Genomic DNA, 22107 nt, shown 5'->3' with positions numbered 1-22107 from the left:
AGTCTTTCTTATTGACGACTAAACACAGATATTGCATCAGAATTAAATACAAAAGGCACAATGCCGGCTTAGGTACAAGAAGACTTTCTCTTCTTACTGACTATGTTTTGAACACTTCCTGTGAAACCAGTATTAAATTCCAATGCTTCACTATATGTTTACTGTATCACTTGGACCTTTTTATTGACAATGAAACACCGAAATTGCATCGGAATTAAAAACAAAACGCACAATGCCGACTTAAGTACAAGAAGAATGGCTCTTCTTACTGTCTGTGTTTTGAACCATTCCTGTGACACTAGTTATAGATTCCCATGCTTCACTTCAGGTTTACTGTATCCGTTGGACCTTCTTATTGACGACGAAACACAGAAATTGAATCGGAATGAAATACAAAAGGCACAATGCCGACTTAAGTACAAGAAGACTGGCTCTTCTTACTGTCTATGATTTGAACCATTCCTGTGACACTAGTTATAGATTCCGATGCCTCACTTCAGGTTTACTGTATCTCTTGGACCTTCCTATTGACGACGAAACACAGAAACTGCATCGGAATTACATACAAAAGGCACATTGCCGACTTAAGTACAAGAAGCCTGGCTCTTCTTATTGACTACATTTGAACATTTCCTGTGAGACCAGTTTTAGATTCCGATGCTTGACTACATGTCTACTATATCCCTTTTACATTCTTATTGACGATGAAACACAGAAGTTGCATCGGAATTAAATACAGAAGGCGCAATGCCGACTTAAGTACAAGAAGACTGACACTTCTTACTGACTATGTTTTGAACATTTCCTATGAGACCAGTATTAAATTCCGATGCTTCACTTTACGTTTACTGTATCCCTTGGACCTTCTTATTGACGATGAAACACAGAAATTGCATCAGAATTAAATACAAAAGGCACAATGCCGACTTAAGTACAAGAAGAGTGGCTCTTCTTACTGTCTATGATTTGAACCGTTCCTGTGACACTAGTTATAGATTCCGATGCTTCACTTCAGGTTTACTGTATCCCTTAGTCCTTCTTATTGACGACTAAACACAGAAATTGCATCAGAATTAAATACAAAAGGCACAATGCCGGCTTAGGTACAAGAAGACTTTCTCTTCTAACTGACTATGTTTTGAACATTTCCTGTGAGACCAGTATTAAATTCCGATGCTTCACTATATGTTTACTGTATCACTTGGACCTTCTTATTGACAATGAAACACAGAAATTGCATCGGAATTAAAAACAAAAGGCACAATGCCGACTTAAGTACAAGAAGAATGGCTCTTCTTACTGTCTGTGTTTTGGACCATTCCTGTGACACTAGTTATAGATTCCCATGCTTCACTTCAGGTTTACTGTATCCCTTGGACCTTCTTATTGACGACGAAACACAGAAATTGCTTCGGAATTAAATACAAAAGGCACAATGACGACTTAAGTACGAGAAGATTGGCTCTTCTTACTGTCTATGATTTGAAACATTCCTGTGACACCAGTTATAGATTCCGATGCTTCACTTCTGGTTTACTGTATCCCTTGGAACTTCTTATTGACGACGAAACACAGAAATTGAATCGGAATGAAATACAAAAGGCACAATGATGACTTAAGTACAAGAAGATTGGCTCTTCTTACTGTCTATGATTTGAACCATTCCTGTGACACTAGTTATAGATTCCGATGCTTCACTTCTGGTTTACTGTATCCCTTGGAACTTCTTATTGACGACGAAACACAGATATTGCATCGGAATTAAATACAAAAGGCACAATGCCGACTTAAATACAGGAAGACTGCCTCTTTTTACTGTCTATGTTTTGAACCATTCGTGTGACACTAGTTATAGATTCCGATGCTTCACTTCAGGTTTACTGTATCCCTTCATCCTTCTTATTGACGACGAACCACAGGAATTGCTTCGGAATTAAATACAAAAGGCACAATGCCGACTTAAGTACAAGTTGACTGGCTCTTCTTACTGTCTATGTTTTGAACCATTCCTGTGACACTAGTTATAGATTCCGATGCTTCACTTCAGGTTTTCTGTATCCCTTGGACCTTCTTATTTACGACGAAACACAGAAATTGCATCGGAATTAAATACAAAAGGTACAACGCCAAATTAAGTACAAGAAGACTGAATCTTCTTTCTGCTTATGTTTTGAATGATTCCTGTGAAACTAGTTATAGATTCCGATGCTTCACTTCAGGTTTACTGTATCCCTTGGACCTTCTTATTGACGACGAAACACAGATATTGCATCGGAATTAAATACAAAATGACATTGCCGACTTACGTACATGAAGACTGGCTCTTCTTACTGTCTATGTTGTGAACCATTCCTGTGGCACTAGTTATAGATTTCGATGCTTCACTTCAGGTTTACTGTAACCCTTGGACCTTCTTATTGACGACGAATCACAGAAATTGCATCGGAATTTAATTCAAAAGGCACAATGCCGACTTAAGTACAAGAGGACTGACTCTTCTTACTGATTATATTTGGAACATTTCCTGTGAGACCAGTTTTAGGCTCCGATGCTTGACTATACGTCTACTGTATCCCTTGGACCTTCGTGTTGACGATGAAACAAAGAAATTGCATCGGATTTATATACAAAAGGCACAATGATGACTTAAGTACAAGAAGACTGACTCTTCTTACTGACTATGCTTTGAACATTTCCTGTGAGTCCAGTTTTAGATTCCGATGCTTCACTAAATGTCTACTGTATCCCTTGGACCTTCTTATTGACGATGAAACACAGACGTTGCATTGGAATTTAATAAAAAACGCACAATGTAGGCTTAAGTACAAGATGACTGACTCTTCTTACTGACTATGATTTGAACATTTCCTGTGAGACCAGTATTAAATTCCGATGGTTCACTATATATCTACTGTATCCCTTGGACCTTCTTATTGACGATGAAACATAGTAGTTGCATCGGAATTAAATACAAAAGGCACAATGCCGACTTAAGTACAAGCAAGAAGAGTGGCTCTTCTTACTGTCTATGTTTTGAACCATTGCTGTGACACTAGTTATAGATTCCGATGCTTCTCTTCAGGTTTACTGTATCCCTTGGACCTTCTTATTGACGACGAATCACAGAAATTGCATCAGAATTAAAAACAAAAGGCACAATGCCGACTTAAGTACAAGAAGACTGACTCGTCTTACTGACTATGTTTTGGACATTTCCTGTGAGACCAGTATTAAATTCCGATGCTTCTCTATATGTTTACTGTATCCCTTGGACATACTTATTGACGATGAAACACAGAAATTGCATCGGAATTAAATACAAGAGGCACAATGCCGAATTAAGTAGAAGAAGAGTGGCTCTTCTTACTGTCTATGTTTTGAACCATTCCTGTGACACTAGTTATAGATTCCGATGCTTCACTTCAGGTTTACTGTATCCCTTGGACCTTCTTATTGACGACGAAACACAGATATTGCATGGAAATTAAATACAAAATATACAATGCCGACTTAAGTACAAGAAGACTGTCTCTTCTTACTGACTATGTTTTGAACATTTCATGTGAGACCAGTTTTTGATTCCGATGCTTTACTATATGTCTACTGTAACCTTTGGACCTTCTTATTGACGATGAAACACAGAAGTTGCATTGGAATTAAATACAAAAGACACAATGAGACTTAAGTACAAGAAGACTGGCACTTCTTACTGTCTATGTTTTGAACCATTCCTGTGACACTAGTTTTAGATTCCGATGCTTCACATCAGGTTAACTGAATCCCTTGGGCCTTCAAATTGACGACGAAACACAGAAATTTCATCATAATTAAATACAAAAGGTACAATGCCGAATTAAGTAGAAGAAGAGTGGCTCTTCTTACTGTCTATGTTTTGAACCATTCCTGTGACACTAGTTATAGATTCCGTTGCTTCACTTCTGGTTAACTGTATCCCTTGGACCTTCATATTGACGACGAAACACAGCAATTGCATCGGAATTAAATACAAAAGGACATTGCCGACTTAAGTACAAGAAGACTGGCTCTTCTTACTGTCTATGTTTGAACCATTTCTGTGACACTAGTTATAGATTCCTATGGTTCACTTCAGGTTTACTGTATCCCTTGGACCTTCTTATTGACGACGAAACACAGAATTGCATCGGAAATAAATACAAAAGGCACAATGCCGACTTAAGTACAAGAAGACTGGCTCTTCTTACTGTCTATATTTTGAACCATTCCTGTGACACTAGTTATGGATTCCGATGTTTCGCTTCAGGTTTACTGTATCCCTTGGACCTACTTATTGAAGACGAAACACTGAAACCTCATCGGAAATAAATACTAAAGGCACAATGCCGACTTAAGTACAAGAAGACTGATCTTCTTACTGACTATGTTTTGAACCATTCCTGTGACACTAGTTATGGATTCCGATGCTTCACATCATGTTAACTGTATCCCTTGGACCTTCTTATTGACGACGAAACACAGACATTGCATCGGAATTAAATACAAAAGACACAATGCCCACTTAAGTACAAGAAGACTGACTCTTCTTACTGACTATGTTTTGAACATTTCATGTGAGACCATTTTTTGATTCCGATGCTTCACCATATGTCTACTGTATCCTTTGGACATTCTTATTGACGATGAAACACAGAAGTTGCATCGGAATTAAATACAAAAGGCACAATGCCGACATAAGTACAAGATTAGTGGCTCTTCTTACTATCTATGCTTTGAAGCGTTCCAGTGACACTAGTTATAGATTCCGATGCTTCACTTCAGGTTTACTGTATCCCTTGGTCCTTCTTATTGACGACGAAACACAGAAATTGAATCGGAAATAAATACAAAAGGCACAATGCCGACTTAAGTACAAGAAGACTGGCTCTTCTTACTGTCTATGTTTTCAACCATTCCTGTGACACTAGTTATAGATTCCGATGCTTCACTTCGGGTTTACTGTATCCCTTGGACCTTCTTATTGACGACGAAACCCAGAAATTGCATCGGAATTAAAAACAAAGGGCACAATGCCGACTTAAGTACAAGATGACTGGCTCTTCTTAATGTCTATGATTTGAACCATTCCTGAGACACTAGTTATAGATTTCGAAGCTTCACTTCAGGTTTACTGTATCCCTTGCACCTTCGTATAGACGACAAAACACAGAAATTGCATCGGAACTAAATTGAAAAGGTACAATGCCGAATTAAGTACAAGATGACTGATTCTCCTTACTGCCTATGTTTTGAACCATTTCTGTGACACTAGTTATAGATTCCGATGCTTCACTTCGGGTTTACTGTATCCCTTGGACCTTCTTATTGACGACGGAACCCAGAAATTGCATCGGAATTAAAAACAAAGGGCACAATGCCGACTTAAGTACAAGCTGACTGGCTCTTCTTAATGTTTATGATTTGAACCATTCCTGAGACACTAGTTATAGATTTCGAAGCTTCACTTCAGGTTTACTGTATCCCTTGCACCTTCGTATTGACGACAAAACACAGAAATTGCATCGGAACTAAATTGAAAAGGTACAATGCCGACTTAAGTACAAGACGACTAGCTCTTCTTACTCTCTATGTTTTGAACTATTCCTGTGACACTAGTTATAGGATCCGATGCTTCACTTCAGGTTTACTGCATCCCTTGGACCTTCTTATTGCGACGAAACACAGAAATTGCATCGGAATTAAATACAAAAGGCACAATGCCGACTTAAGTACAAGAATTCTGACTCTTCTTACTGTCTATGTTTTGAACCATTCCTGTGACACTAGTTATAGATTCCGATGCTTCACTTCAGGTTTACTGTATCCCTCTGACTTTCTTATTGACGATGAAACACAGAGATTGCATCGGAATTAAATACGAAAGGCACAATGAGACATAAGTACAAGAAGACTGGCTCTTCTTACTGTCTATGTTTTGAACTATTCCTGTGACACTAGTTATAGATTCCGATGCTTCACATCAGGTTAACTGTATCCCTTGGGCCTTCTTATTGACGACGAAAGACACAAATTTCATCGGAATTAAATACAAAAGGTACAATGCCGACTTAAGTACAAGAAGACTGGCCCTTCTTACTGTCTAAGATTGGAAACATTCCTGAGACACTAGTTATTGATTCCGGTGCTTCACTACAGATTTACTGTATCCCTTGGACCTTCTTATTGACGACGAAACACAGAAATTGCATCGGAATTAAATACAAAAGGTACAATGCCGAATTAAGTACAAGAAGACTGACTCTTCTTACTGCCTATGTTTTGAACCATTCCTGTGACACAAGTAATAGATTCCGATGCTTCACTTCTGGTTAACTGCATCCCTTGGACCTTCTTATTGACGACGAAACACAGCAATTGCATCAGAATTAAATACAAAAGGACATTGCCGACTTAAGTACAAGAAGACTGGCTCTTCTTACTGTCTATGTTTTGAACCATTTCTGTGACACTAGTTATAGATTCCTATGCTTCACTTCAGGTTTACTGTATCCCTTGGACCTTCTTATTGACGACGAAACACAGAAATTGAATCGGAATGAAATACAAAAGGCACAATGATGACTTAAGTACAAGAAGATTGGCTCTTCTTACTGTCTATGATTTGAACCATTCCTGTGACACTAGTTATAGATTCCGATGCTTCACTTCTGGTTTACTGTATCCCTTGGAACTTCTTATTGACGACGAAACACAGAAATTGAATCGGAATGAAATACAAAAGGCACAATGATGACTTAAGTACAAGAAGATTGGCTCTTCTTACTGTCTATGATTTGAACCATTCCTGTGACACTAGTTATAGATTCCGATGCTTCACTTCTGGTTTACTGTATCCCTTGGAACTTCTTATTGACGACGAAACACAGATATTGCATCGGAATTAAATACAAAAGGCACAATGCCGACTTAAATACAGAAAGACTGCCTCTTTTTACTGTCTATGTTTTGAACCATTCGTGTGACACTAGTTATAGATTCCGATGCTTCACTTCAGGTTTACTGTATCCCTTCATCCTTCTTATTGACGACGAAACACAGGAATTGCTTCGGATTTAAATACAAAAGGCACAATGCCGACTTAAGTACAAGAAGACTGGCTCTTCTTACTGTCTATGTTTTGAACCACTCCTGTGACACTAGTTATAGATTCCGATGCTTCACTTCAGGTTAACTGTAACCGTTGGACCTTCTTATTGACGACGAAACACAGAAATTGAATCGGAATGAAATACAAAAGGCACAATGACGACTTAAGTACAAGAAGACTGGCTCCTCTTACTGTCTATGATTTGAACCATTCCTGTGCCACTAGTTATAGATTCCGATGCTTCACTTCAGGTTTTACTGTATCCCTTGGACCTGCTTATTGACAACGAAACAGAGAAATTGCATCGGAATCAAATACAAACGGCACAATGCCGACTTAAGTACATGAAGACTGGCTCTTCTTACTGTCTATATTTTGAACCGTTCCTGTGACACTACTTATAGATTCCGATGCTTCACTTCAGGTTTTCTGTATCCCTTGGACCTCCTTATTTACGACGAAACACAGAAATTGCATCGGAATTAAATACAAAAGGTACAACGCCAAATTAAGTACAAGAAGACTGACTCTTCTTTCTGCTTATGTTTTGAATGATTCCTGTGAAACTAGTTATAGATTCCGATGCTTCACTTCAGATTTACTGTATCCCTTGGACCTTCTTATTGACGACGAAACACAGAAATTGCATCGGAATTAAATACAAAATGACATTGCCGACTTACGTACATGAAGACTGGCTCTTCTTACTGTCTATGTTTTGAACCATTCCTGTGGCACTAGTTATAGATTCCGATGCTTCACTTCAGGTTTACTGTAACCCTTGGACCTTCTTATTGACGACGAATCACAGAAATTGCATCGGAATTTAATTCAAAAGGCACAATGCCGACTTAAGTACAAGAGGACTGACTCTTCTTACTGATTATATTTTGAACATTTCCTGTGAGACCAGTTTTAGGTTCCGATGCTTGACTATACGTCTACTGTATCCCTTGGACCTTCTTGTTGACGATGAAACAAAGAAATTGCATCGGATTTATATACAAAAGGCACAATGATGACTCAAGTACAAGAAGACTGACTCTTCTTACTGACTATGCTTTGAACATTTCCTGTGAGTCCAGTTTTAGATTCCGATGCTTCACTATATGTCTACTGTATCCCTTGGACCTTCTTATTGACGATGAAACACAGACGTTGCATTGGAATTAAATAAAAAACGCACAATGCCGGCTTAAGTACAAGATGACTGACTCTTCTTACTGACTATGATTTGAACATTTCCTGTGAGACCAGTATTAAATTCCGATGGTTCACTATATATCTACTGTATCCCTTGGACCTTCTTATTGACGATGAAACATAGTAGTTGCATCGGAATTAAATACAAAAGGCACAATGCCGGCTTAAGTACAAGAGGACTGACTCTTCTCACTGACTATGCTTTGAACATTTCCTGTGAGACCAGTATTACATTCCGATGCTTCACTATATGTTTACTGTATCCCTTGGACCTTCTTATTGACGATAAAACCCAGAAATTGCATCGGATTTAAATACAAAAGGCACAATGCCGACTTAAGTACAAGCAAGAAGAGTGGCTCTTCTTACTGTCTATGTTTTGAACCATTGCTGTGACACTAGTTATAGATTCCGATGCTTTACTTCAGGTTTACTGTATCCCTTGGACCTTCTTATTGACGACGAATCACAGAAATTGCATCAGAATTAAAAACAAAAGGCACAATGCCGACTTAAGTACAAGAAGACTGACTCGTCTTACTGACTATGTTTTGAACATTTCATGTGAGACCAGTTTTTGATTCCGATGCTTTACTATATGTCTACTGTATCCTTTGGACCTTCTTATTGACGATGAAACACAGAAGTTGCATTGGAATTAAATACAAAAGACACAATGAGACTTAAGTACAAGAAGACTGGCACTTCTTACTGTCTATGTTTTGAACCATTCCTGTGACACTAGTTTTAGATTCCGATGCTTCACATCAGGTTAACTGAATCCCTTGGGCCTTCTTATTGACGACGAAACACAGAAATTTCATCATAATTAAATACAAAAGGTACAATGCCGAATTAAGTAGAAGAAGAGTGGCTCTTCTTACTGTCTATGTTTTGAACCATTCCTGTGACACTAGTTATAGATTCCGTTGCTTCACTTCTGGTTAACTGTATCCCTTGGACCTTCATATTGACGACGAAACACAGCAATTGCATCGGAATTAAATACAAAAGGACATTGCCGACTTAAGTACAAGAAGACTGGCTCTTCTTACTGTCTATGTTTGAACCATTTCTGTGACACTAGTTATAGATTCCTATGGTTCACTTCAGGTTTACTGTATCCCTTGGACCTTCTTATTGACGACGAAACACAGAAATTGCATCGGAAATAAATACAAAAGGCACAATGCCGACTTAAGTACAAGAAGACTGGCTCTTCTTACTGTCTATATTTTGAACCATTCCTGTGACACTAGTTATGGATTCCGATGTTTCGCTTCAGGTTTACTGTATCCCTTGGACCTACTTATTGAAGACGAAACACTGAAACTGCATCGGAATTAAATACTAAAGGCACAATGCCGACTTAAGTACAAGAAGACTGATCTTCTTACTGTCTATGTTTTGAACCATTCCTGTGACACTAGTTATGGATTCCGATGCTTCACATCATGTTAACTGTATCCCTTGGACCTTCTTATTGACGACGAAACACAGAAATTGCATCGGAATTAAATACAAAAGACACAATGCCCACTTAAGTACAAGAAGACTGACTCTTCTTACTGACTATGTTTTGAACATTTCATGTGAGACCATTTTTTGATTCCGATGCTTCACTATATGTCTACTGTATCCTTTGGACATTCTTATTGACGATGAAACACAGAAGTTGCATCGGAATTAAATACAAAAGGCACAATGCCGACATAAGTACAAGATTAGTGGCTCTTCTTACTATCTATGCTTTGAAGCGTTCCAGTGACACTAGTTATAGATTCCGATGCTTCACTTCAGGTTTACTGTATCCCTTGGTCCTTCTTATTGACGACGAAACACAGAAATTGAATCGGAAATAAATACAAAAGGCACAATGCCGACTTAAGTACAAGAAGACTGGCTCTTCTTACTGTCTATGTTTTCAACCATTCCTGTGACACTAGTTATAGATTCCGATGCTTCACTTCGGGTTTACTGTATCCCTTGGACCTTCTTATTGACGACGAAACCCAGAAATTGCATCGGAATTAAAAACAAAGGGCACAATGCCGACTTAAGTACAAGATGACTGGCTCTTCTTAATGTCTATGATTTGAACCATTCCTGAGACACTAGTTATAGATTTCGAAGCTTCACTTCAGGTTTACTGTATCCCTTGCACCTTCGTATAGACGACAGAACACAGAAATTGCATCGGAACTAAATTGAAAAGGTACAATGCCGAATTAAGTACAAGATGACTGATTCTCCTTACTGCCTATGTTTTGAACCATTTCTGTGACACTAGTTATAGATTCCGATGCTTCACTTCGGGTTTACTGTATCCCTTGGACCTTCTTATTGACGACGAAACCCAGAAATTGCATCGGAATTAAAAACAAAGGGCACAATGCCGACTTAAGTACAAGCTGACTGGCTCTCCTTAATGTTTATGATTTGAACCATTCCTGAGACACTAGTTATAGATTTCGAAGCTTCACTTCAGGTTTACTGTATCCCTTGCACCTTCTTATTGACGACAAAACACAGAAATTGCATCGGAACTAAATTGAAAAGGTACAATGCCGACTTAAGTACAAGACGACTAGCTCTTCTTACTCTCTATGTTTTGAACTATTCCTGTGACACTAGTTATAGGATCCGATGCTTCACTTCAGGTTTACTGCATCCCTTGGACCTTCTTATTGCGACGAAAAACAGAAATTGCATCGGAATTAAATACAAAAGGCACAATGCCGACTTAAGTACAAGAATTCTGACTCTTCTTACTGTCTATGTTTTGAACCATTCCTGTGATACTAGTTATAGATTCCGATGCTTCACTTCACGTTTACTGTATCCCTCTGACTTTCTTATTGACGATGAAACACAGAGATTGCATCGGAATTAAATACGAAAGGCACAATGAGACATAAGTACAAGAAGACTGGCTCTTCTTACTGTCTATGTTTTGAACTATTCCTGTGACACTAGTTATAGATTCCGATGCTTCACATCAGGTTAACTGTATCCCTTGGGCCTTCTTATTGACGACGAAAGACACAAATTTCATCGGAATTAAATACAAAAGGTACAATGCCGACTTAGGTACAAGAAGACTGGCCCTTCTTACTGTCTAAGATTGGAAACATTCCTGAGACACTAGTTATAGATTCCGGTGCTTCACTACAGATTTACTGTATCCCTTGGACCTTCTTATTGACGACGAAACACAGAAATTGCATCGGAATTAAATACAAAAGGTACAATGCCTAATTAAGTACAAGAAGACTGACTCTTCTTACTGCCTATGTTTTGAACCATTCCTGTGACACTAGTAATAGATTCCAATGCTTCACTTCTGGTTAACTGCATCCCTTGGACCTTCTTATTGACGACGAAACACAGCAATTGCATCAGAATTAAATACAAAAGGACATTGCCAACTTAAGTACAAGAAGACTGGCTCTTCTTACTGTCTATGTTTTGAACCATTTCTGTGACACTAGTTATAGATTCCTATGCTTCACTTCAGGTTTACTGTATCCCTTGGACCTTCTTATTGACGACGAAACACAGAAATTGAATCGGAATGAAATACAAAAGGCACAATGATGACTTAAGTACAAGAAGATTGGCTCTTCTTACTGTCTATGATTTGAACCATTCGTGTGACACTAGTTATAGATTCCGATGCTTCACTTCTGGTTTACTGTATCCCTTGGAACTTCTTATTGACGACGAAACACAGAAATTGAATCGGAATGAAATACAAAAGGCACAATGATGACTTAAGTACAAGAAGATTGGCTCTTCTTACTGTCTATGATTTGAACCATTCCTGTGACACTAGTTATAGATTCCGATGCTTCACTTCTGGTTTACTGTATCCCTTGGACCTTCTTATTGACGACGAAACCCAGAAATTGCATCGGAATTAAAAACAAAGGGCACAATGCCGACTTAAGTACAAGCTGACTAGCTCTTCTTAATGTTTATGATTTGAACCATTCCTGAGACACTAGTTATAGATTTCGAAGCTTCACTTCAGGTTTACTGTATCCCTTGCACCTTCTTATTGACGACAAAACACAGAAATTGCATCGGAACTAAATTGAAAAGGTACAATGCCGACTTAAGTACAAGAAGACTGGCTCTTCTTACTGTCTATGTTTTGAACCACTCCTGTGACACTAGTTATAGATTCCGATGCTTCACTTCAGGTTAACTGTAACCGTTGGACCTTCTTATTGACGACGAAACACAGAAATTGAATCGGAATGAAATACAAAAGGCACAATGACGACTTAAGTACAAGAAGACTGGCTCCTCTTACTGTCTATGATTTGAACCATTCCTGTGACACTAGTTATAGATTCCCATGCTTCACTTCAGGTTTTACAGTATCCCTTGGACCTGCTTATTGACGACGAAACAGAGAAATTGCATCGGAATCAAATACAAACGGCACAATGCCGACTTAAGTACATGAAGACTGGCTCTTCTTACTGTCTATATTTTGAACCGTTCCTGTGACACTACTTATAGATTCCGATGCTTCACTTCAGGTTTTCTGTATCCCTTGGACCTCCTTATTTACTACGAAACACAGAAATTGCATCGGAATTAAATACAAAAGGTACAACGCCCAATTAAGTACAAGAAGACTGACTCTACTTTCTGCTTATGTTTTGAATGATTCCTGTGAAACTAGTTATAGATTCCGATGCTTCACTTCAGGTTTACTGTATCCCTTGGACCTTCTTATTGACGACGAAACACAGAAATTGCATCGGAATTAAATACAAAATGACATTGCCGACTTACGTACATGAAGACTGGCTCTTCTTACTGTCTATGATTTGAACCATTCCTGTGGCACTAGTTTTAGATTCCGATGCTTCACTTCAGTTTTACTGTAACCCTTGGACCTTCTTATTGACGACGAATCACAGAAATTGCATCGGAATTTAATTCAAAAGGCACAATGCCGACTTAAGTACAAGAGGACTGACTCTTCTTACTGATTATATTTTGGACATTTCCTGTGAGACCAGTTTTAGGTTCCGATGCTTGACTATACGTCTACTGTATCCCTTGGACTTTCTTGTTGACGATGAAACAAAGAAATTGCATCGGATTTATATACAAAAGGCACAATGATGACTTAAGTACAAGAAGACTGACTCTTCTTACTGACTATGCTTTGAACATTTCCTGTGAGTCCAGTTTTAGATTCCGATGCTTCACTATATGTCTACTGTATCCCTTGGACCTTCTTATTGACGATGAAACACAGACGTTGCATTGGAATTAAATAAAAAACGCACAATGCCGGCTTAAGTACAAGATGACTGACTCTTCTTACTGACTATGATTTGAACATTTCCTGTGAGACCAGTATTAAATTCCGATGGTTCACTATATATCTACTGTATCCCTTGGACCTTCTTATTGACGATGAAACATAGTAGTTGCATCGGAATTAAATACAAAAGGCACAATGCCGGCTTAAGTACAAGAGGACTGACTCTTCTCACTGACTATGTTTTGAACATTTCCTGTGAGACCAGTATTACATTCCGATGCTTCACTATATGTTTACTGTATCCCTTGGACCTTCTTATTGACGATAAAACCCAGAAATTGCATCGGATTTAAATACAAAAGGCACAATGCCGACTTAAGTACAAGCAAGAAGAGTGGCTCTTCTTACTGTCTATGTTTTGAACCATTGCTGTGACACTAGTTATAGATTCCGATGCTTCACTTCAGGTTTACTGTATCCCTTGGACCTTCTTATTGACGACGAATCACAGAAATTGCATCAGAATTAAAAACAAAAGGCACAATGCCGACTTAAGTACAAGAAGACTGACTCGTCTTACTGACTATGTTTTGAACATTTCCTGTGAGACCAGTATTAAATTCCGATGCTTCACTATATGTTTACTGTATCCCTTGGACATACTTATTGACGATGAAACACCGAAATTGCATCGGAATTAAATACAAGAGGCACAATGCCGAATTAAGTAGAAGAAGAGTGGCTCTTCTTACTGTCTATGTTTTGAACCATTCCTGTGACACTAGTTATAGATTCCGATGCTTCACTTCAGGTTTACTGTATCCCTTGGACCTTCTTATTGACGACGAAACACAGAAATCGCATGGAAATTAAATACAAAATATACAATGCCGACTTAAGTACAAGAAGACTGTCTCTTCTTACTGACTATGTTTTGAACATTTCATGTGAGACCAGTTTTTGATTCCGATGCTTTACTATATGTCTACTGTATCCTTTGGACCTTCTTATTGACGATGAAACACAGAAGTTGCATTGGAATTAAATACAAAAGACACAATGAGACTTAAGTACAAGGAGACTGGCACTTCTTACTGTCTATGTTTTGAACCATTCCTGTGACACTAGTTTTAGATTCCGATGCTTCACATCAGGTTAACTGAATCCCTTGGGCCTTCTTATTGACGACGAAACACAGAAATTTCATCATAATTAAATACAAAAGGTACAATGCCAAATTAAGTAGAAGAAGAGTGGCTCTTCTTACTGTCTATGTTTTGAACCATTCCTGTGACACTAGTTATAGATTCCGTTGCTTCACTTCTGGTTAACTGTATCCCTTGGACCTTCTTATTGACGACGAAACACAGAAATTGCATCGGAAATAAATACAAAAGGCACAATGCCGACTTAAGTACAAGAAGACTGATCTTCTTACTGTCTATGTTTTGAACCATTCCTGTGACACTAGTTATAGATTCCGATGCTTCACATCAGGTTAACTGTATCCCTTGGACCTTCTTATTGACGACGAAACACAGAAATTGCATCGGAATTAAATACAAAAGACACAATGCCCACTTAAGTACAAGAAGACTGACTCTTCTTACTGACTATGTTTTGAACATTTCATGTGAGACCATTTTTTGATTCCGATGCTTCACTATATGTCTACTGTATCCTTTGGACCTTCTTATTGACGATGAAACACAGAAGTTGCATCGGAATTAAATACAAATGGCACAATGCCGACATAAGTACAAGATTAGTGGCTCTTCTTACTATCTATGCTTTGAAGCGTTCCAGTGACACTAGTTATAGATTCCGATGCATCACTTCAGGTTTACTGTATCCCTTGGTCCTTCTTATTGACGACGAAACACAGAAATTGAATCGGAAATAAATACAAAAGGCACAATGCCGACTTAAGTACAAGAAGACTGGCTCTTCTTACTGTCTATGTTTTCAACCATTCCTGTGACACTAGTTATAGATTCCGATGCTTCACTTCGGGTTTACTGTATCCCTTGGACCTTCTTATTGACGACGAAACCCAGAAATTGCATCGGAATTAAAAACAAAGGGCACAATGCCGACTTAAGTACAAGATGACTGGCTCTTCTTAATGTCTATGATTTGAACCATTCCTCAGACACTAGTTATAGATTTCGAAGCTTCACTTCAGGTTTACTGTATCCCTTGCACCTTCGTATAGACGACAAAACACAGAAATTGCATCGGAACTAAATTGAAAAGGTACAATGCCGAATTAAGTACAAGATGACTGATTCTCCTTACTGCCTATGTTTTGAACCATTTCTGTGACACTAGTAATAGATTCCGATGCTTCACTTCAGGTTTACTGTATCCCTCTGACTTTCTTATTGACGATGAAACACAGAGATTGCATCGGAATTAAATACGAAAGGCACAATGAGACATAAGTACAAGAAGACTGGCTCTTCTTACTGTCTATGTTTTGAACTATTCCTGTGACACTAGTTATAGATTCCGATGCTTCACATCAGTTTAACTGTATCCCTTATGCCTTCTTATTGACGACGAAAGACACAAATTTCATCGGAATTAAATACAAAAGGTACAATGCCGACTTAAGTACAAGAAGACTGGCCCTTCTTACTGTCTAACATTGGAAACATTCCTGAGACACTAGTTATAGATTCCGGTGCTTCACTACAGATTTACTGTATCCCTTGGACCTTCTTATTGACGACGAAACACAGAAATTGCATCGGAATTAAATACAAAAGGTACAATGCCGAATTAAGTACAAGAAGACTGACTCTTCTTACTGCCTATGTTTTGAACCATTCCTGTGACACTAGTAATAGATTCCGATGCTTCACTTCTGGTTAACTGCATCCCTTGGACCTTCTTATTGACGACGAAACACAGCAATTGCATCAAATTAAATACAAAAGGACATTGCCGACTTAAGTACAAGAAGACTGGCTCTTCTTACTGTCTATGTTTTGAACCATTTCTGTGACACTAGTTATAGATTCCTATGCTTCACTTCAGGTTTACTGTATTCCTTGGACCTTCTTATTGACGACGAAACACAGAAATTGCATCGGAATTAAATACAAAAGACACAATGCCGACTTAAGTACAAGAAGACTGACTCTTCTTACTAACTATGTTTTGAACATTTCATGTGAGACCAGTTTTTGAATCCGATGCTTCACTATATGTCTACTGTATCTCTTGGACCTTCTTATTGGCGATGAAACACAGAAATTGCATCGGAATTAAAAACAAAAGGCACAATGCCGACTTAAGTACAAGAAGAATGGCTCTTCTTACTGTCTGTGTTTTGAACCATTCCTGTGACACTAGTTATAGATTCCCATGCTTCACTTCAGGTTTAGTGTATCCCTTGGACCTTCTTATTGACGACGAAACACAGAAATTGCTTCGGAATTAAATACAAAAGGCACAATGACGACTTAAGGACAAGAAGATTGGCTCTTCTTACTGTCTATGATTTGAAACATTCCTGTGACACTAGTTATAGATTCCGATGCTTCACTTCTGGTTTACTGTATCCCTTGGAACTTCTTATTGACGACGAAACACACAAATTGAATCGGAATGAAATACAAAAGGCACAATGATGACTTAAGTACAAGAAGATTGGCTCTTCTTACTGTCTATGATTTGAACCATTCCTGTGACACTAGTTATAGATTCCGATGCTTCACTCCTGGTTTACTGTATCCCTTGGAACTTCTTATTGACGACGAAACACAGATATTGCATCGGAATTAAATACAAAAGACACAATGCCGACATAAATACAGGAAGACTGCCTCTTTTTACTGTCTATGTTTTGAACCATTCGTGTGACACTAGTTATAGATTCCGATGCTTCACTTCAGGTTTACTGTATCCCTTCATCCTTCTTATAGACGATGAAACACAGAAATTGCGTCGCAATTAAATACAAAGGGCACAATGCCGACTTAAGTACAAGAAGACTGTATCTTCTTACTGACTATGTTTTGAACATTCTATGTGATACCAGTTTTTGATTCCGATGCTTCACTATATGTCTACGGTATCTCTTGGACCTTCTTATTGACAATGAAACACAGAAGTTGCATCGGAATTAAATACAAAAGGCTCAATGCCGACTGAAGTACAAGAAGAGTGGCTCTTCTTACTGTCTGTGTATTGAACCATTCCAGTGACACTAGTTATAAGTTCCGATGCTTCACTTCAGGTTTACTGTATCCCTTGGACCTTCTTATTGAGGACGAAACACAGGAATTGCTTCGGAATTAAATACAAAAGGCAAAATGCAGACTTAAGTACAAGAAGACTGGCTCTCCTTACTGTCCATGTTTGAACCATTCCTGTGACACTAGTTATAGATTCCGATGCTTCACTTCAGGTTTAATGTATCCCTAGGTCCTTCTTATTGACGACGAAACACAGAAATTGAATCGGAATTAAATACAAAAGGCACAATGCCGACTTAAGTACAAGAAGACTGGCTCTTCTCACTGTCTATGTTTTCAACCATTCCTGTGACACTAGTTATTGATTCCGATGCTTCATTTCAGGTTTACTGTATCCGTTGGAGCTTCTTATTGACGACGAAACACAGAGATTGCATCGGAATTAAATACAAAAGGACAATGCCGACTTAAGTACAAGAAGATTGGCTCTTCTTACTGTCTATGTTTTGAACCATTCCTGTGACTCTAGTTATTGATTCTGATGCTTCACTTCAGGTTTGCTGTATACCTTGGACCCTCTTATTGACGACGAATCACAGAAATTGCATCGGAATTAAATCCAAAAGGCACAATGCCGACTTAAGTACAAGAAGGCTGGCTCTTCTTATTGTCTATGTTTTGAACCATTCCTGTGACATTAGTTATAGATTTCGATGCTTCACATCAGGTTTACTGTATCCCTTGGACCTTCTTATTAACGACGAAATACAGAAATTGCATCGGAATTAAATACAAAAGGCTCCATGCCGACTTAAATACGGGAAGACTGGCTCTTCTTACCGTCTACGGTTGGAACCATTCCTGTGACACTAGTTATAGATTCCGATGCTTCACTTCAGGTTTACTGTATCCCATGGACCTTCTTATTGACGAAGAAACACAGATATTGCATTGGAATTAAATAGAAAAGGCATGATGCCTACTTAATTAGAAGAAGACTGCCTCTTTTTACTGTCTATGTTTTGAACCATTTCTGTGACACTAGTTATAGATTCCGATGCTTTACCTCAGGTTTACTGTATCCTTTGGACCATCTTATTGACGACGAATCACAGAAATTGCATTGGAATTAAATACTAAAGGCCCAATGTCGACTTAAGTACAAGACGACTAGCTCTTCTTACTCTCTATGGTTTGAACTATTCCAGTGACACTAGTTATAGGTTCCGATGCTTCACTTCAGGTTTACTGTATACCTTGGACCTTCTGATTGCGACGAAACACAGAAATTGCATCGGAATTAAATACAAAAGGCACAATGCCGACTTAAGTACAAGAAGACTGGCTCTCCTTACTGTCTATATTTTGAACCATTCCTGTGACACTAGTTATAAAATGCGATGCTTCACTTCAGGTTTACTGTACCCCTTGGACCTACTTATTGAAGACGAAACACAGAAATTGCATCGGAATTAAATACAAAAGGCACAATGCCGACTTAAGTACAAGAAGACTGACTCTTCTTACTGTCTATGTTTTGAAGCATTCCTGTGACACTAGTTATAGATTCCGATGCTTCACTTCAGGTTTACTGTATCCCTCTGACTTTCTTATAGACGAAGAAACAAAGAAATTGCATCGGAATTAAATACAAATGGCACAATGAGACTTAAGAACAAGAAGACTGGCTCTTCTCACTGTCTATGTTTTGAACCATTCCTGTGACACTAGTTATAGATTCCGATGCTTCACATCAGGTTTACTGTATCCCTTGGACCTTCTTATTGACGACGAAACACAGAAATTTCATCGGAATTTAATACAAAAGGTACAATGCCGACTTAAGTACAAGAAGACTGGCTCTTCTTATTGTCTATGTTTTGAACCATTCCTGTGACGTTAGTTATAGATTTCGATGCTTCACATCAGGTTTACTGTATCCCTTGGACCTTCTTATTGACGACGAAATACAGAAATTGCATCGGAATTAAATACAAAAGGCTCAATGCCGACTTAAGTACGGGAAGACTGGCTCTTCTTACCGTCTATGGCTGGAACCATTCCTGTGACACTAGTTATAGATTCCGATGCTTCACTTCAGGTTTACTGTATCCCATGGACCTTCTTATTGACGAAGAAACACAGATATTGCATCAGAATTAAATAGAAAAGGCATGATGCCTACTTAAGTAGAAGAAGACTGCCTCTTTTTACTGTCTATGTTTTGAACCAATTCTGTGACACTAGTTATAGATTCCGATGCCTTACCTCAGGTTTACTGTATCCTTTGGACCTTCTTATTGACGACGAAACACAGAAATTGCATTGGAATTAAATACTAAAGGCCTAATGCCGACTTAAGTACAAGACGACTAGCTCTTCTTACTCTCTATGTTTTGAACTATTCCTGTGACACTAGTTATAGGTTCCGATGCTTCACTTCAGGTTTACTGTATCCCTTGGACCTTCTGATTGCGACGAAACACAGAAATTGCATCGGAATTAAATACAAAAGGCACAATGCCGACTTAAGTAAAAGAAGACTGGCTCTTCTTACTGTCTATATTTTGAACGATTCCTGTGACACTAGTTATAAATTCCGATGCTTCACTTCAGGTTTACTGTATCCCTTGGACCTACTTATTGAAGACGAAACACAGAAATTGCATCGGAATTAAATACAAAAGGCACAATGCCGATTTAAGTACAAGAAGACTGACTATTCTTACTGTCTATGTTTGAACCATTCCTGTGACACTAGTTATAGATACCGATGCTTCACTTCAGGTTTACTGTATCCCTCTGACTTTCTTATAGACGATGAAACAAAGAAATTGCATCGGAATTGAATACAAATGGCACAATGAGACTTAAGTACAAGTAGACTGGCTCTTCTTACTGTCTATGTTTTGAACCATTCCTGTGACACTAGTTATAGATTCCGATGCTTCACATCAGGTTAACTGTATCGCTTGCACCTTCCTATTGACGACGAAACACAGATATTTCATCGAAATTTAATACAAAAGGTACAATGCCGACTTAAGTACAAGAAGACTGACTCTTCTTACTCCCTATGCTTTGAACCATTAATGTGACACTAGTTATAGATTCCGATGCTTCACTTCTGGTTAACTGTATCCCTTGGACCTTCTCATTGACGAAGAAACACAGCAATTGCATCGGAATCAAATACAAAAGGACAATGCCGACTTAAGTACAAGAAGACTGACTCTTCTTACTGTCTATGTTTTGAACCATTTCTGTGACACTAGTTCTAGATTCCTATGCTTCACTTCAGGTTTACTGTATCCCTTGGACCCCCTTATTGATGACGAAACACAGAAATTGCATCAGAATTAAATACAAAAGACACAATGCCGACTTAAGTACAAGAAGACTGACTCTTCTCACTGTCTATGTTTTGAACCATTCCTGTGACACTAGTTATAGATTCCGATGCTTCACTTCAGGTTTACTGTATCCCTTGGACCTTCTTATTGACGACGAAACCAGAAATTGCATCGGAATTAAATACAAAAGGCACAATGCCGACTTAAGTACAGGAAGACTGGCTCTTCTTACTGTCTATGTTTTGAACCATTCCTGTGACACTAGTTATAGATTCCGATGCTTCACTTCAGGTTTACTGTATCCCTTCATCCTTCTTATTGATGACTAAACACAGAAATTGCATCGGAATGAAATAGAAAAGGCACAATTCCGACTTAAGTACAAGAAGACTGGCTCTTCTTACTGTCTATGTTTTGAACCATTTCTGTGACACTAGTTATAGATTCCGATGCTTCACGTCAGGTTTACTGTATCCCTTGGATTTTCTTATTGACGACGTAACACAGAAATTGCATTGGAATTAAATACTAAAGGCCCAATGCCGACATAAGTACAAGACGACTAGCTCTTCTTACTCTCAATGCTTTGAACTATTCCTGTGACACTAGTTATAGGTTCCGATGCTTCACTTCAGGTTAACTGTATCCCTTGGACCTTCTTATTGCGACGAAACACAGAAATTGCATCGGAATTAAATACAAAAGGCACAATGCCGACTTAAGTACAAGAAGACTGGCTCTTCTTACTGTCTATATTTTGAACCATTCCTGTGACACTAGTTATAAAATCCGATGCTTCACTTCAGGTTTACTGTACCCCTTAGACCTACTTATTGAAGACGAAACACAGAAATTGCATCGGAATTAAATACAAAAGGCACAATGCCGACTTAAGTACAAGAAGACTGACTCTTCTTACTGTCTATGTTTTTA

This window comes from Schistocerca serialis, chromosome 3 (assembly GCF_023864345.2).
Source record: "Schistocerca serialis cubense isolate TAMUIC-IGC-003099 chromosome 3, iqSchSeri2.2, whole genome shotgun sequence".
In the NCBI taxonomy this organism is placed as follows: Eukaryota; Metazoa; Arthropoda; class Insecta; order Orthoptera; family Acrididae; genus Schistocerca; species Schistocerca serialis.
This window is presented reverse-complemented; position numbering follows the sequence as displayed.